The sequence below is a fragment of the Bos javanicus genome, unplaced genomic scaffold (genome assembly GCF_032452875.1).
Source record: "Bos javanicus breed banteng unplaced genomic scaffold, ARS-OSU_banteng_1.0 tig00002723_1, whole genome shotgun sequence".
NCBI classification, from domain to species: Eukaryota; Metazoa; Chordata; class Mammalia; order Artiodactyla; family Bovidae; genus Bos; species Bos javanicus.
The window spans coordinates 2,074,560-2,093,260 of NW_026893594.1; the positions used below are offsets into that span (position 1 = coordinate 2,074,560).

At 36.7% G+C, this 18,701-nt stretch overlaps 1 pseudogene; it reads left to right on the plus strand.

Moving 5' to 3' along the window:
* Positions 1-7,312: 7,312 nt before the first annotated feature.
* Positions 7,313-8,249, plus strand: LOC133243929 (olfactory receptor 4C46-like; annotated as a pseudogene).
* Positions 8,250-18,701: the final 10,452 nt, after the last annotated feature.

Genomic DNA, 18,701 nt, shown 5'->3' on the forward strand with positions numbered 1-18,701 from the left:
CACTCAGTCGTGTCTGACTCCTAGGGACCCCATGGACTGCAGCCTACCAGGCTCCTCTGTCCATGGGATTTTCCAGGCAAGAGTACTGGAGTGGGTTGCCATTGCCTTCTCTGCTCAAACACACTACTATTCATCAAATAAAAGCAAGCATTTGGGTTTAACACATTTTCAATGAGCTGTTCAGAAAGGGTCAATGTCTCTTGCTGGCATGAATTACAGGTTAGTCTCCAAAGCCATGAGCATAAATCTGTATCCAAACATCCATAGGCCTAATCCAACAACACACATGCATATATCCCACCACACACTCAGATTGTATACAACCTCATGTTAATCCTTATAACTATTTGCACTTAAATGTTCAATCTTATATAGGTTTATAACAAATTGCAGGTATGTGCCTATATGTGAACACACCCAGATTCTGTATCTGACAACACATGGCCAGTTGGAAGGACTGATGCTGAAGCTGAAACTCCAATACTTTGGCCACCTCATGTGAAGAATTGACTGACTGGAAAGAACCCTGATGCTGGGAGGGATTGGGGGCAGGAGGAGAAGGGGACGACAGAGGATGAGATGGCTGGATGGCATCACCGACTTGATGGACATGAGTTTGAGTGAACTCTGGAGTTAGTGATGGACAGGCAGGCCTGGGATGCTGCAATTCATGGGGTTGCAAAGAGTTGGACATGACTGAGCAGCTGAACTGAACTGAACTGAACTGAGGGATGAGTTTGTATACGCATATGTATTTGATGTGATCACTACAGGCCTGTATCTGTTATACACACGTGGTGTATTTTTCTATTCACTGCCCTGCATATGATCATAATGAATTCAGGCAAAGCTTGATTAAACAATTCTTCACTTCCATATGGGCTGGGCAGAGGTCATTGTCTAGTAATCGGCATAGTGCTGGTCTTTAAAGGAGGGCAAAGATGACTGCAATTACATGAATGATGCTTTGGCAGGGATGGCTAGAAAATCAGGTTCTTCTGGATCTCTTCCTTCATGGATACAGGACTATGTGAACCATGTCTTAGAAGAGAGGTTGTCAGACTTGTAAAAGAGCAGTTTAGGACTCTCAGAGGGAGGAAGCCAGAACTATCAAGTCAGGTAAGCTTCATCTCATCATTATATCAGCCTGAAGTCCTGGATCTCAAGTTTTAAATCCAGACTGCGTCTATACATGGAAGGAAGCAAAATGAAAAGGTAACCTCTAGGATGGGAGAAAAATTTTGCAAATCATGAATTCATGTTGAATTAATATCTAAATATATAAATAACTTCAACTAAATAACATAAAAACAAATAACCCCATGTAAAATGGGCCAAGAACCTGAATGGATATCTTTCCAAAGAAATCATACAGATGCCAAGAGGAACATGAGAATGTGCTCAACATCACTGATCAGGAGGAAATGCAAATCAAAACCAAAGTGAGATGACACTTCACATCTGTTAGGATGGCCATATGAGATATATAGGAGACTACAGGGCCTCCCCAATGGCTCAGGAGGTAAAGAATCAACCTGCAGTGTGGGAGACACAGGTATGTGAAGTACCAGTACTATAACAGGATACATAATTTTAAATTAGTGCACATGTGAAAACAGTATTTAAAAATCATGCTTTTGTAAATGGTAGATCAATTAAAAAAACAATTATTGTAATTAACATTTAAAAATCAGATAGTTACCTACCTAAATGTTTAATTTACACAATGCTAAATGTTAGGATTTTATAATACACTCTTTTTATCAAATACATAAATGTGTAAGTTGTCACCTCTTTTTCTCTTGTCATAGTGTTTTGTCTTCATGTTGACTCAAAAGAGTTCAAAATTAAAGATGAGTGCTATAAAATTTTCCTCTGCTGTTTAGTTAACTTACATGAAATAATTGGATATTGCCAGGATCTGCTAATGACGGTGAAACACCCCTGAGGTCTTTTTACCCACAGCTAAGTAACTTTACAGATTTTGCTGCAACAGGAAATGTGGTAGTATTTTTAAGGTTTATCCAGAGGTGCCATTTATAAATAGGCAAAGTCACTTATTGTAGCAGAACTAGTTGTCATTTTTAAATCTTACAACTTTTCTTTCTTGGTGAACTAACAGCTGCCTGAGGCCCTGACCATGGAGCTAAGTCAGCTAAGTTCATAGCTGAGAATTTCTTTTTTTCCAGGAAATCATATTGTCATGGACTCTTTTAAATGGATCTTACAAAGCATACAACAGACTTTGTTAAATGGATCCTACAAATCATACAGTCACTCCTCACCCACACTTATCTGACATTTAAATCCATTTTGCAGTATACAAAGTGTTAAGAAAGACTCAAATACAATACTATCAGTTTAGAAGTGAAAATGTTTTGAGTCTTTTTCTTATATATATATATAATATATACACATATACATGAATATGTAAATTAGTTTGAATTAAATTAGAATTCATATTTGCATTCAAAATTTTCTCCATTATGTATTACAATTTAAGATTGTCCATCTGATATTGCACAACTTAAAAAAAAAACTCTATAAAATCTACATATTAATCAAATGGATGTAGAATAATTTATCCATTTCTCCAATGCTGAACATTCCATGTGATTTCTAAATTTTTCCATAGTTTTTAATAATTGTGTTGAACACAATTGTGTGAATTGTGAATTGTGTTTGTAAATGTTGATTTTTTTTTCTTTTAATAAAATTTTCCATTAAGGTTTATTCCTAGAAAAGGAAATGCAGTGAAATTGCTATACTTTGTTTCTACAGAAGTATACAATTTTCATCTTAGCAGAAAAAAAAAGCTATGTTTATTTATTTTTGAAAGATATATATATATATATATATTTGCAGAATATATTTTACTATATTTGTCTCCTCTTTATGTCCCCAAATTTCTCATTCTATTAGTAAGTCAGTATCCTGTAGCCAGGAATGATGGATGATGTTTGCTATGTGAAGATGTGGAAGGAAAACATGAAAATGCATGTAGCATAAACACAAAGGAGTAGAAATGTTATTCTTATCATAAATGAATGCATTGCTGCTCTTTGGTAATGAGATTTCAGTTATTATGGGCATTTAAAAGGGACACTCTTCACGACTTTGTGGGAAAAAAATCATATACATAACAAGTGTCTAATAGATATTTGTTGAATGAATGGACTTGTAGTATGTGTCAATCATAAGTAATAGACTTTATATGTGTTTGCATTAGTCTGTGAATGTAAGTATGTATGTATAGTGCATTATCTATCTATCTCACCTAGCTGACTATTTCTTTCTAATATCCACATTAAATTTTTATTTTTAGAACTTTGAAAATAAATACTTCCTTTGATGAAAGATCCTCAACTGCTATCCAAATTTTTTTTTATCCAAGTCTATAGAAACTATGTGTTAATTGCTCAGTCATGTCAGACTCTTGGCAACCCCAAGGACTGTAGCCCACCAGGCCCTTCTGTCCATGGAATTCTCCAGGCAAGAATAGTGGAGTGGGATGCCATTTCCTTCTCCAATAGAAACTATAAGTTGATTGAATATGACTATGTTTAAATTGAATGTGGAATAGGATTTTGAAGGATAAAAAATATCAAATAATGAGCACCAGTTTGGGCCTCTCTGGTGGCTTAGATGGTAAATAATCTGCCTACAATTTTGGAAACTCAAGTTCAATCCCTGGGTTGGGGAGATCTCCCGGGAGAGGGAATGGCTATTCATTCCAGTATTCTTGCCTGGAGAACCCCATAAACAGAGAAGCCTGGTGAGATACAGTCCAGGGGGCACACAGAGTCAGACAAACTAAGAGACTAACACTTTCACCTTCATTTCCAGTGACTCATAGACATTTACCTAAGCTTTCTGCTTATTATAGATACTTAACATCTTTCCATAGTTATAATTAAGGGTTTAAATGTAAAATTTCATGGATGAGAGAGTAGCACTTACCTCTGTTAGGCACCTTTCAGTTTACAAGATACATCTGAGAATTACAATTTTCAGACTCACAGGTGTAGAGGAAGGCTGCTAAGGAGGGGTGTTCAGGTTTGGGAACACGTTTACACCCATGGAGGATTCATGTTGATGTATGGCAAAACCAATACAATATTGTAAAGTAATTAGCCTCCAATTAAAAAAAAAAAAAAAAGAATGGGACACTGAGATGACTTAGCAGAGTCAAATAGAATTGGAATCAAGAGGAGAAAAAGAATGCATGTACACAGCACAATATTGTCTCAGGAAATCACAGAAGATATAAACTTATTGAAAATGACTACATTATATTGTACGTGGGATGGAATTTTGAGTAATAAAAAGTGTAATTTAACAAATGCCATAATTATCTTTACCAGCTGAGCCACAAGGGAAGCACAAAAATACTGGAGTGGGTAGCCTATCCCTTCTCCAGGGGATCTTCCCGACCCAGGAATCAAACAGGGGTCTTCTGCATTGCAGGCGGATTCTTTACCAACTGATCTATCTTGAAAGCAAAATTACCCTGTAGCATACTATTTCCTACAGGCAATTAAATATTCTCATACTTAGCCCATAAAGGGTTTTAGAAACTATTAAGCTAAGGTGAAGCTTCATGTTTATTTTTGTTACTCATAAAGTAGAGAGTAATGATAATCACATCAGGAGAAAACAACATTGGAAATCCTCCTATGATTATGGTCTCAGGAAGCACGCATACTTTACCCATGGAAAATGGCTATTCAAGCACTTACTCATCACCTAATAGGCTTCAGACACTGTCAATATCATGCCAGGTGTTATATAGTAAGTGAGGAAACACAGCTGAATAACTTACGTGGTCTGCTTGGTACCAGGTAGAGTGTATTGGCAATGATATATACATTTCTCTAAACTCCCTACTTAATACAGACAGTTACTGATAGTATCTTTCTTTCTATAGTTACAGCTAAAAGTTCACATGTAAACTGTCATGGAGGATGAAATAATTATTATCTCTTTGATACAAGTATAAACTTATCAGATATATCTGAAATTACAATTTGTTAACTCACAGATGAAAAAGGAGGACTGAAAACAAGGAACACTAAGATGACTTAGCAGAATCACATGGAGTTGGAACCAGAATAAGAGTTCACATCTTATGTAGACAGCCCAGTATTTGCTCAGTAAATTGCACATCAGCTATTGGCCTCTATATGTTTTACAGTGACAGGTGATGGGTTTCTGAAGAGATGGAAAGCATCATGGAGAAAATAAAAAAGACTTGAAACAAGTACTGGGGCAAATGCCAAGGACAGGTTCCACAGTTACAGTGGCTGAACTTTTGTTTTCCCTAAGAAATTCCACTTAAATTCTTTCATGATTAATATATATCATTCTTTTATTTTTTAATTTTATTTTATTTTTAAACTTTACAATATTGTATTGGTTTTGCCAAATATTGAAATGAATCTGCCACAGGTGTACATGTGTTCCCCATCCTGAACCCTCCTACCTCCTCCCTCCCCATACCATTCCTCTGGGTCGTCCCAGTGCACCAGCCCCAAGCATCCAGTATCATGCATCGAACCTGGACTGGCAACTCATTCCATACATGATATTATACATGTTTCACTGTCGTTCTGCCAAATCTTCCCACCCTCTCCCTCTCCCACAGAGTCCATAAGACTGTTCTATACATCAGTGTCTCTTTTGCTGTCTCGTATACAGGGTTATTGTTACCATCTTTCTAAATTCCATATATATGCATTAGTATACTTTATTGGTGTTTTTCTTTCTGGCTTACTTCACTCTGTATAATAGGCTTCAGTTTCATCCACCTCATTAGAACTGATTCAAATGTATTCTTTTTAATGGCTGAGTAATACTCCATTGTGTATAAGTACCACAGTTTTCTTATCCATTCGTCTGCTGATGGACATCTAGGTTGCTTCCATGTCCTGGCTATGATAAACAGTGCTGCGATGAACATTGGGGTACACGTGTCTCTTTCCCTTCTGGTTTCCTCAGTGTCTATGCCCAGCAGTGGGAATACTGGGTCACAAGGCAGTTCTATTTCCAGCTTTTTAAGGAATCTCCACACTGTTCTCCATAGTGGCTGTACTAGTTTGCATTCCCACCAACAGTGTAAGAGGGTTCCCTTTTCTCCACACCCTCTTCAGCATTTATTGCTTGTAGACTTTGGGATCGCAGCTGTTCTGACTGGAGTGAAATGGTACCTCATAGTGGTTTTGATTTGCATTTCTCTGATAATGAGTGATGTTGAGCATCTTGTCATGTGTTTGTTAGCCATCTGTATGTCTTCTTTGGAGAAATGTCTATTTAGATCTTTGGCCCATTTTTTGATTGGGTCGTTTATTTTTCTGGAATTGAGCTGTAGGAGTTGCTTGTATATTTTGAGATTAGTTGTTTGTCAGTTGCTTCATTTGCTATTATTTTCTCCCATTCTGAAGGCTGTCTTTTCACCTTGCTAATAGTTTCCTTTGTTGTGCAGAAGCTTTTAAGTTTAATTAGGTCCCATTTGTTTATTTTTGCTTTTATTTCCAATATTCTGGGAGGTGGGTCATAGAGGATCCTGCTGTGATGTATGTCGGAGAGTGTTTTGCCTATGTTCTTGTCTAGAAGTTTTATAGTTTCTGGTCTTACATTTAGATATTTAATCCATTTTGAGTTTATTTTTGTGTATGGTGTTAGAAAGTGTTCTAGTTTCATTCTTTTACAAGTGGTTGACCAGTTTTCCCAGCACCACTTGTTAAAGAGATTTTCTTTAATCCATTGTATATTCTTGCCTCCTTTGTCAAAGATAAGGTGTCCATATGTGCGTGGATTTATCTCTGGGCTTTCTATTTTGTTCCATTGATCTATATTTCTGTCTTTGTGCCAGTACCATACTGTCTTGATGACTGTGGCTTTGTAGTGGAGCCTGAAGTCAGGTAGGTTGATTCCTCCAGTTCCACTCTTCTTTCTCAAGATAGCTTTGGCTCTTTGAGGTTTTTTGTATTTCCATACAAACTGTGAAATTATTTGTTCTAGCTCTGTGAAGAATACTGTTGGTAGCTTGATAGGGATTGCATTGAATCTATAAATTGCTTTGGGTAGTATACTCGTTTTCACTATGTTGATTCTTCCAATCCATGAACATGGTATATTTCTCCATCTATTAGTGTCCTCTTTGATTTCTTTCACCAGTATTTTATAGTTTTCTATATATAGGTCTTTAGTTTCTTTAGGTAGATATATTCCTAAGTATTTTATTCTTTCCATTGCAATGGTGAATGGAATCCTTTGTAGGAAATTCAGTCCCTAGGAGAGTGTCACTTCCTAAATGGATGTCTCAGTGCCTCCCAAAAATATGACTGAATTTGTTCTCTTAAGGCTCACACAGAATACACGCCTGCAGAGGATATTCTTCATTGTCTTTTTGTTCATTTTCCTGTTCACTGTGATGTCCAGTCTGCTCATTGCCATCACCATCTCACTCAGCTCCACACTTTCAAAAACTCTCATGTACTTCTTTCTCACTCACTTGTCCTTCATATATGCCACCTTGACCTCTGTCACCACCCCTAAAATTACCATTGACCTTCTGTACCAGAGGAAATCCATCTCCTGGAGTGGCTGCCTGACTCAGCTTTTTTTAGAACACTTCCTGGGAGCATCAGACGTCATCGTCCTTATTGTCATGGCCTATGACCTCTACGTGGCCATCTGCAAGCCTCTGCACTACACGACCATCATGTGACAGGGGCTCTGCCAGCTCCTGGTGGTGGTGGCCTGGGTCAGGGGAATCTTGCATGCCACCGTGCAGATTCTTTTCATGTTCATGTCTGAACTGACCTTCTGTGGTCCCAATGTCATTGACCTCTTAATATGTAATTTCTTCCCACTGATGAAAGTTGCCTACAGTGACACCTATAGACTTGGAATGGTGGTGGCAGCTAACACAGGGGGCATGTGCTTGCTTATTTTTTTCCCATACTATTTGTCTTTTACATAGTCATCCTGAGCTCCCTGAAATCTCATAGCTCTGAAGGATGGCACAGAGCCCTCTCTACACGTGGCTCCCACTTTGCAGTAGTGGTATATTTTTTGGTCCTTGTATATTCACCTACATGCGTCCTGTGGTCACTTACCCTGTGGATAAGTGGATGGCTGTGCTCTTTGCAATCCTTACTCCCTTGTTAAATTCTATCATTTACACAGTGAGAAACACAGAGGTGAAAAATGCTGTGAGGAGTTTGTTGAAGAGGAAAGTAACTTAGGCTGTTCACAATGCCATGAAAGTGATGATTTATATACAAAGGGAGGATTATATCTGTTGTAAAATGTTAAATTTAAGAAACTTTTCAGATCATTGAGTAGAAAAGAAGGGACAGAAACCAACATTTTGTTGCAGCCTGGAGGAACAGAGACTAGAACCTGTCCCATGACTCAAGGGTATGGCAAACTGTAGGCATTTTTTAGGCACTTTGATGACTTTAATGTACTTTACCATGGCTTCAATGTTCATGTTTAAACTGCAGAGTAAGCAATGGAAAGAATATCTGTAAACCACATTTTGATTATTAGAGTAAGTTTTTCTCTAGAATCATTGCTTTGTTACCAAATTCTTCATATATGTTACTTGGATGAAATTGGATTTTCCATAGGATCTTGACTTCAGAACTTCTTCTATATTTGGTTAGCCAGTGTCAAAGCAAGCACAGAGATAGAAATTCTTAGACAGATACACGGTGGAAGGACAGTTGAGTGAAGGAGTAACAGCCATTTTCTTTTTTTTTTTTTTTTACTGTGAATGTACCAAAAGCAAAACCAGAGACACCCACAAAAGGAGAACAGAATAATTCACAATCTATTTCTAATTCTCTCCTTAAAAAATAAAGGACACATTTTGAAATTAGTCTTAATTTGCTTGATTTTCTTAACTATTTTCATGGATCACATTTTTAGTATAAATAATATAAATATGTATAGATATAAACATTTTCCATTTGAAAATTTAATGAACCATTTGAAACAAGGTTAGGTATCTTTTGCAAATTTCAAAAAGCTTAGATTCCAAATTTCAAAGCATAGGTTCCAAAGCATTTGATCTGTATGTCTGCCACATACATGTACATCAAATTAACACTTTATTATCTATCAGGCATTTTCACATCAGTTCAGTTTTCTAAATATTAAACTGATAGTTCCATTATTATTATCCCAGTTTTTTTCAGAGAAACAAATAGAAACCAAGAGAGTTTTACTAATTTGCTTGACTCAATTTATATATGTTTCCCCTACAAAATGTGTCAGGAACTATTACACTGGAAATCAGCTTCCTTTCAAAAGTTTAACCTAAAAACTTGCGATCCAGGTCCTTAAAACTCAGTTTTACTTCCTTTCAGATGAAATACAGTTGTCCATAATATACTGAACCCTATAGATAGAAATCTATCTGCAGTCTTAATGATTCAATTTTTCCTTGGAGCCAGTGTTGTCAAACATGTTGTGTCCTTCCTTCACATGTGGCAATATATTTCAGCAGCACAAGTATATTTCTTTTTTTCAAGTTCAAATTATGCCACTTCACTTTACAAAGACCAGCATCAGTACAGTAATGCCACCTATAAATGAAGAGAATATGAGAAAGACCACACACGTGTATAATGTATGAGCACATATTCTGTATATGTGTATATCCCTTTGCTGTGCACTCAAAATTAATACAACATTGTGAATTAACTGTACTTCAATGAAAGAAAAATGGAAAAATATCTTAAAAAACTCCCTAACATTAATGTGAATATAGACTGTCGTTGTCTTTTAAAATGAAAAATCCCTTTCTATTTATTTTCATTTGTGGAAATAAGTCCTAATATAGGTCATCATAAAAGCCAAATGGCTAAGGTGAACCTTCAGAAAGTGGGGGATAACTGCAATGCTCCTCTGTGCAGGTGAACAATACCTCCATGCTCAGATATTACTGAATGTTCAAATTATGAATGAAATAGCTCCAGTGATCATTGAATTTGAGAAAGTGACAGTTGTGTAAAGTAACACACATTGAACTGGTGTAGCAATGTGTATTTCTCCTAAAAATCAGTGGGGCAGAATATTTGGATCTGTTGTGTAAGGAAGCTTTGGTTTAATCTGGAATCTTCATTTGATGAAAATATTAGGCATTAAGTGAAGGGAGTGAGCTCATTACTGTTGCAGACAAACTATGAGGTACATTTCCACAGGTTCTTTACAGACTTTAACTCTCTTACTGGAGGAATAAGTATCAGTAGAAACATTTTTTTCCCATTTTATACTAGAGGAAAATGTGACTCAATAAAGTTCAGCAACAATAGGAAGGTTTTTAGGTTTGACTACCTCTACTTCTTCACTTCACAATACTCCTTGTTGTCATGATGTGAAAATATCAAAACGCAGGTCTGCTCATTGGCCACATTGTGAGGACTGCCACTGAGGCATCCTTCTCTTATTTCATTTGTGGAGGGGAAGCACTTTCTTCCCTTCATCTCCCTGTTGGTCTCCTTTTCCCAGGTTACTTACACTATATGGATTTCTGTTGTGTCCAAAAAAAAAAAAAAAGTCATCTGATGATCTCTTTTGGGCAGATATATTACCCTTCATGAGGATCATGGAAAATGGGGTATAGGGGGCTCAAGAAATGAAATTCAAATGTTGAATTTCAAAGAAAATGACACTTGGGTGAAAGAGACATCTACAAGAAAACAGAGCAACTCTGATATGGAGGAAATTGATAATTCATTAGAACATGAAAGTAGCACCTTGAAGAGCTAAATAGGTGCTATTTTCCATATGGCTTTTCACATTGTCATCCTGTAGTGTTCACTCATTTCTGGGCAAAGTGGTTCCATAATCGATTCATTTTAGAAATTTTTCAGTTATTTAATTTATCCAAATGATACTCTTCTGTGTTTACAGTGGGTTAGAGAGTTATGAGAGCTGGATATAAAAATTTTAATAATTAAAAACAACAACAACAACAACAGGATGGTTTATAAGTGGAATTAAGATTCCAGTGGGAAATAGATGGATAGTGAGTGAACAAAGAAAGAAGCAAATATATATATATATATATATATATATATGTATATATATATGTATATGATATATATACATATCATTTTGTTGGTAATAGGGAAGATGAGAAACATTTTATAAGAACAGGATAGAGGTGAGCATTGGATAGGGATTTGTGTAGTTGTTGGAAGCATGGAAAGAATTTCAGTTTGGTCTGAATTTATATGGAATTTAGAAAGATGGTAACAATAACCCTGTGTACGAGACAGCAAAAGAGACACTGATGTATAGAACAGTCTTATGGACTCTGTGGGAGAGGGAGAGGGTGGGAAGATTTGGGAGAATGGCATTGAAACATGTATAATATCATGTATGAAATGAGTTACCAGTCCAGGTTCGATGCATGATACCGGATGCTTGGGGCTAGTGCACTGGGACGACCCAGAGGGATGGTATGGGGAGGGAGGAGGGAGGAGGGTTCAGGATGGGGAACACATGTATACCTGTGGCGGATTCATTTTGATGTTTGGCAAAACTAATACAATTTGTAAAGTTTAAAAATAAAATAAAATTAAAAATAAATAAATAAATAGCCATATTAGCCCACCTCACCTTTTTAAAGAATAGGTTATTTAAAAATGTGTATTTGAAATGGGAGCAGTAGTAGCTACCCAAAGTGTTTGCTAAAAGTGTCTACATCCCAATGTGAGTTTGAGTTTTCTCCTTCTACCCTGAGTGGCTCTGTCCAATATCAGCAACTTGGTCTGACTCAGGCTCCTTTCAGGTTTCTATTTCTTTTTTTTTTTTTTTTTTCTTGACAAAGGCTCAAATGATTTATTTTTTTTTATTCTTCCAATTTTATTTTATTTTTAAACTGTACATAATTGTATTAGTTTTGCCAAATATCAAAATGAATCCGCCACAGGTATACATGTGTTCCCCATCGCGAACCCTCCTCCCTCCTCCCTCCCCATACCATCCCTCTGGGCCGTCCCAGTGCACCAGCCCCAAGCATCCAGCATCATTCTATTTCTTCTCAGACAGTGATTTCATGTGTAATCTTTAAGGCTGGAGTCTCTGTTTTATTCAGCCCCCTAGCTCCCTGGAAAGGAATTCTCACTGATTTTAAAGTCATGTATGTACAGGGGATTACCTTCCCAGTTCAGGGCCCCTGAACTGAGTAGCTCTCTTTGGTTCTCAGATCCATTGACTCCTTTGGGAGACTCTCTTCAACTGGATCATCTCTTGTTTTGTCTGTTGCCTACTGAGGTATGGGGCATGACTATACACTGTATCTATCACTCCTATCACCTTGTTGTGAATCCTGTTGTATATTATTTAGTATCAGGTCATTCTACTCAATAATGATTCTGTAAATACCTGTACATTTATTGTTTTCTTTGAGAGTTACATGGATTCATTGTCCTTCTACTTCATCGTGGTCACTTCACCCTGTGTATCTGTTTGTCTCAAGTATTAGAGCTTGGCGAATTTATAAATGGTGTAACTTTTCACGAATTCCTTTGGCATCTTTTCTTGTTCTGTCACTTTTCCTTTAAAACTCAACTAAACATTGCTTTTGTTTGGAAGACTTCACTGATTCCAGTTATATTCCTATCTTGTGACCCTTTTGTCAATGTTCTAATAATGTGATTTTTTACATTAGTTTGGGATAGTTTTATGTGTCATTGTGTATCATATCACTGGAGATACGAAACTATGCCTTTTTAACTTGGTCATCACAATGTCTGTACCACATTGGACACAAATCAATACTCTATAAACTGTTTTAATTTAAAAGCTGAATAAAAAAGTTTAACTTATCATTCACCTAAAAGTTTCCCCTTTTGTTCTGTAGGAAAACTGATTCTAACATGTGAACTCAGCTCCTGTACAGACTTGCCAGATGCAAGGAACAAAATAAGTCATTTTATCCTCTTGGGCCTCATGCAGAATCTGAAGGAGCAGAAAATCCTTTTATGATGTCTTGCTCTTCTATATTTTGACCGTGGTGGGCAACCTACTCATTGTCATGATTATAACCATCAACAGGACCCTGAACTCAGCAAAGTACATTTTTGTTGGCTAATAATTTTTAGATCTAATGTATTCCTTTTCTTATTTAGGAAGCATTACTATGAACAAAGCTAGTGGAGGTGATTGAATTCTAGCTGAGCTATCTAAAATCTTAAAAGATGATGCTGTTAAAGTGCTGAACTCAATATGCCAGCAAATTTGGAAAACTCAATAGTAGCCACAGGTCTGGAAAAAGGTCAGTTTTCATTCCAATCCCAAAGAAGGGGAAGCCAAAGAATGTTCAAGTTACGCTACCATTGCACCCCAAATTTTGAGAACAGGATGTTCAAAATCCTTCAAGCTAGGCTACAGCAGTACATGAACCAAGAACTTCCAGATCCACATGATGAGTTTTGAAGAGGCAAAGGAACCAGAGATTAAACTGCCAACATTTGTTGGATTATGGAGAAAGCAAGGGAGTTCAGGAAAACATCTACTTCACTGACTACGCTAAAGCCTTTCACTGTGTGGATCACAACAAATTGTGGAAGATTCTTAAAGAGACAGAAATACCAGATGACCTTACCTGTCTCCTGAGACACCTACCTGTGGGTCAAGAAGCAACAGTTAGCCTGGACATGAAACAACTTATTGGTTCAAAATTGGGAAAGGGGCACAACAAGGCTGTATATTGTTTCCCTGCTTATTTAACTTTTGTATGCAGAATATATAATGCAGAATGTCAGGCTGGATGGCTCACAAACTGGAATCAATATTGCTGACAAAAATATCAACAACCTCAGATATGCAGATGATAAGACTCTAATGGCAGAAAGTGAAGAGGAATTTAAAAATCTTCTTGATAAGGATGAAAAAAAGAGAGTGAAAAAGTTGGCTTGAAACTCAACATTCAAAAATCTAGAATCACAGCATCCAGTCCCATCATTTCATGGCAAATAGAAGGGGAAAAAATAGAAGCAGTGACAGACTTTATTTTCTTGTACTCCAAATTCATTGCAGATTGTGACTGCAGTTATGAAATTAAAAGAAGCTTGCTTCTTGGAAGGAAAAATATGAAAACTTCGTGTATTAAAAAGCAGAGACATCACTTTGCCACCAATGGTCTGTATAGTCAAAGCTATGGTTTTTCCAGGCATCATGTATTGATGTTAGAGGTAGACCATAAAGAAAGCTAAGCACAGAAGAACTAATGCTTTTGAACTGTGGTGCTGGAGAACATTCTTGAGAGCCCCTTGGACAGAAAGGATATCAAACCAGTCAATCCTAAAGGAAATTAAGTCTGAATATTCATTGGAAAAACTGATGCTGAAGGTGAAGCTCCAATACTTTGGCCACCTGATGTGAAGAGCCGATTCATTGGAAAAGACCCTGATGCTGGTAAAGATTGATGGCAAAAGGAGAAGGGGGTGGCAGAGGATGAGAAGTTTAGATAACATCGCAGAGTCAGTGGACATGAATCTGAACTAACTCCAGGAAATAGTGGTGGACAGAGGAGCCTGGCATGCTGCCATTCATGAAGTCACAGAGAGTCAGACATGACTTAGCAATTGAACAATAGCAATGACAAATGAAATTTTTATAGAGTTGCTAGTTTCAAATTACTATCCACTTCTCACTCCAGTGTTCTTGCCTGGAGAATCCCAGGGACAGGGGAGCCTGGTAGGCTGCCGTCTATGGGGTCGCACAGAGTTGGACACGGCTGAAGTGACTTAGCTTAGCTTATTTTATTACCTTCTCATTCTTTTTTTTTTTTTAATTTTTAATCAGATTCTTATCTTTACCTTCATTCTATATACTAGTTAAACTATTTAGTGCTGTATTCATTTTATTCTATCTAATTTGTCTTACATATGAAATTTTAGTGTAATATTTTAATTTGTTAAATAAGCATTGCAGGTATGATGGTTAGTAATAAATACTAAACAAAAATCCATGCAAAGTGAAATAACATAGAATAAACCATCTCCCATCCCAATTCGGATTCTCTCAGTCCTTCCAGATGCAGTCACTGTATTCTTTTCTTAAGATTCTTCAAGTAATAATCATAAATTTAAGCATATTTTCACCTGTGTTTGGTTTATGTTTCAGTATATAAATTTTGATTTTTATTGCCCCAGCCTCCTGGTGATCTTTACATGCCAATTTACATAGATCTAACTCATTCTATTTCTCTTATACTGCTTAACTTTGTTATGAGTCTGCATGACAATGGATGAATATGTTTATCTTCATGTTTTCCCCACTGTTTTTCAATGTCAAATTATTTTGCATTGAAGTTTTTGAAATTTTGTACATATAAGTTCCTAGAATTAGCACTGAGTCAACTTTTGATGTATCTAAAATTTTGATGTTCATAGTTATTGCCAACATGCCAATCCATTTGAGCATCTATTCCTAGGTTTTAACTGATTTGTATTTCTTTTCCATGAATGGCTTATGAATTAGTTTTATATGTTTTCTTGGATTGCTAATCTTTTCCATACTGATTTTGATGGTATGTTCACTTTGACAATATTTATTCTTTCAATTCATAGACATGGGACATCCTTGTGCCTTTAATTTCTTTCATCAATGTCATCTAGTTTTCAGTGTATGAATCTCCATTCCTTGGATACATTTATTCCTATGTATTTTATTCTTGTTGTTGCTATTGTAAATGGGATTATTTAATTTAATAATTCATTAATTTCTGTTTTGGGTAGTTCATTGTAAATATATATAGATATGACATTTCAATATGTTGATTTTATACCCTAAAAAGTTGTTGGATGTGTTTTGTAGTTATAAGAGTTTTGGTGTGATTATTTGCTTTTTATATATGTAAAAGTGAAAGAAAGTGAAAGTGAAGTTGCTCAGTCATGTCCAGCTCTTTGTGATCCCATGGGCTGTGGCCTACCAGGCTCCTCCATCCATGGGATTCTCCAAGCAAGAATACTGGAGTAGGTTGCCACTTAAGATTAGGTCTACTCTGCACTCTTTTAAATATGGTTTCTTGTTCTTAGTATCATACACATCACGTTTATGCATATTAATGTGTTAATCAGGAGTTTATTCATTTTATTGATGAATAATATCCCATTTTATGGATGTATCATCATTCTCTTTTTTCTAAACTAAGATACATTTTGACTGTTTCCAGCTATTTGCAATTATGATTAAAACTGCTCTAAATATTTACATAGAGTTTGTGAGAAAAGCAAACTAACCAGAAACAATATGCATTAATTATTTTTAAGACACTAGTAGGGAGAAATAAGAAACAATGATCAATAAGAGATGAGAAACCAATTGAGTTCTAGGATTTTCCCATTTTACCTTTAAAAAGTTTCCATGTTGTGGTGCAGAGAGGGATATCTCAGAAAGATCCTGGTGGATTCACTGAGTTGAGGACATGACTTTCAGAGTCTGAGGAGACCAAAGCACATAGAATTCTTAGGCTAGAACACTACGGAGGGCAGACCTATAGACCTGGGGTTGGGAGGGTGGAGTTAGACAGCAAGAGAGAAAGATTGACCAAAGACCTGGAGAGCTAGAGAGAGAGAATTCAGAACTAAACAGCATATCCCTCAAGTATTTATCAGAGAACTGATCTGAGCTTGCATTTGAGGAAAATACCTGAGGCTGGGGAAAGATTTACCAGATGGATTAGAGAGAAGAGGGCTTGGTCCCCACATGGGGCAGGAAGAAAACCTGTTCTCACCAGCTGGAAAGCTCATAGTTCACAGAGGCAGTGCTGTTGGTTTATTTTTTTTTTATTTTATTTTTAAAATTTACATACTTGAATTAGTTTTGCCAAATATCAAAATGAATCCACCACAGGCATACATGTGTTCCCCATCCTGAACCCTCCTCCCTCCTTCCTCCCCACACCATCCATCTGGGTCGTCCCAGTGCACCAGCCCCAAGCATTCAGTATCGCGCATCGAACCTGGATTGGCAACTCGTTTCTTACATGATATTCTACATGTTTCAATGTCACTCTCCCAAATCTTCCAACCCTCTCCCTCTCCCACAGAGTCCATAGGACTGTTCTATACATCAGTGTCTCTTTTGCAGTCTCGTACACCAGGTTATTGTTACCATCTTTCTAAATTCCATATATATGCGTTAGTATACTGTATTTATGTTTTTCCTTCTGGCTTACTTCACTCTGTATAATAGGCTCCAGTTTCATCCACCTCATTAGAACTGATTCAAATGTATTCTTTTTAATGGCTGAGTAATACTCCATTGTGCATATGTACCACAGCTTTCTTTATCCATTCATCTGCTGATGGACATCTAGGTTGCTTCCATGTCCTGGCTATTATAAACAGTGCTGCGATGAACATTGGGGTACACGTGTCTCTTTCCCTTCTGGTTTCCTCAGTGTGTATGCCCAGCAGTGGGATTGCTGGATCATAAGGCAGTTCTATTTCCAGTTTTTTAAGGAATCTCCACTCTGTTCTCCATAGTGGCTGTACTAGTTTGCATTCCCACCAACAGTGGAAGAGGGTTCCCTTTTCTCCACAGCCTCTCCAGCATTTATTATTTGTAGACTTTTGGATCACAGCCATTCTGACTGGTGTGAAATGGTACCTCATAGTGGTTTTGATTTGCATTTCTCTGATAATGAGTGATGTTGAGCATCTTTCCATGTGTTTGTTAGCTATCTGTATGTCTTCTTTGGAGAAATGTCTATTTAGTTCTTTGGCCCATTTTTTGATTGGGTCATTTATTTTTCTGGAGTTGAGCTGGAGGAGTTGCTTGTATATTTTTAAGATTAGTTGTTTGTCAGTTGCTTCATTCGCCTTTATTTTCTCCCATTCTGAATGCTGTCTTTTCACCTTGCTAATAGTTTCTTTTGATGTGCAGAAGCTTTTAAGGTTAATTAGGTCCCATTTGTTTATTTTTGCTTTGATTTCCAATATTCTGGGAGGTGGGTCATAGAGGATCCTGCTGTGATGTATGTCAGAGAGTGTTTTGCCTATGTTCTCCTCTAGGAGTTTTATAGTTTCTGGTCTTACGTTGAGATATTTAATCCATTTTGAGTTTATATTTGTGTATGGTGTTACAAAGTGGTCTAGTTTCATTCTTTTACAAGTGGTTGACCAGATTTCCCAGCACCACTTGTTAAAGAGATTGTCTTTAATCCATTGTATAGTCTTGCCTCCTTTGTCAAAGATAAGGTGTCCATATATGCGTGGATTTATCTCTGGGCTTTCTATTTTATTCCATTGATCTATATTTCTGTCTTTGTGCCAGTACCATACTGTCTTGATAACTGCGGCTTTGTAGTAGAGCCTGAAATCAGGTAGGTTGATTCCTCCAGTTTCATTCTTCTTTCTCAAGATCGCTTTGGCTATTCGAGGTGTTTTGTTTTTCCATACAAATTGTGAAATTATTTGTTCTAGCTCTGTGAATAATACTGTTGGTAGCTTGATAGGGATTGCGTTGAATCTATAAATTGCTTTGGGTAGTATACTCATTTTCAGTATATTGATTCTTCCAATCCATGAACATGGTATATTTCTGCATCTATTAGTGTCCTCTTTGATTTCTTTCACCAGTGTTTTATAGTTTTCTATATAGAGGTCTTTGTTTCTTTAGGTAGATATATTCCTAAGTATTTTATTCTTTCCGTTGCAATGGTGAATGGA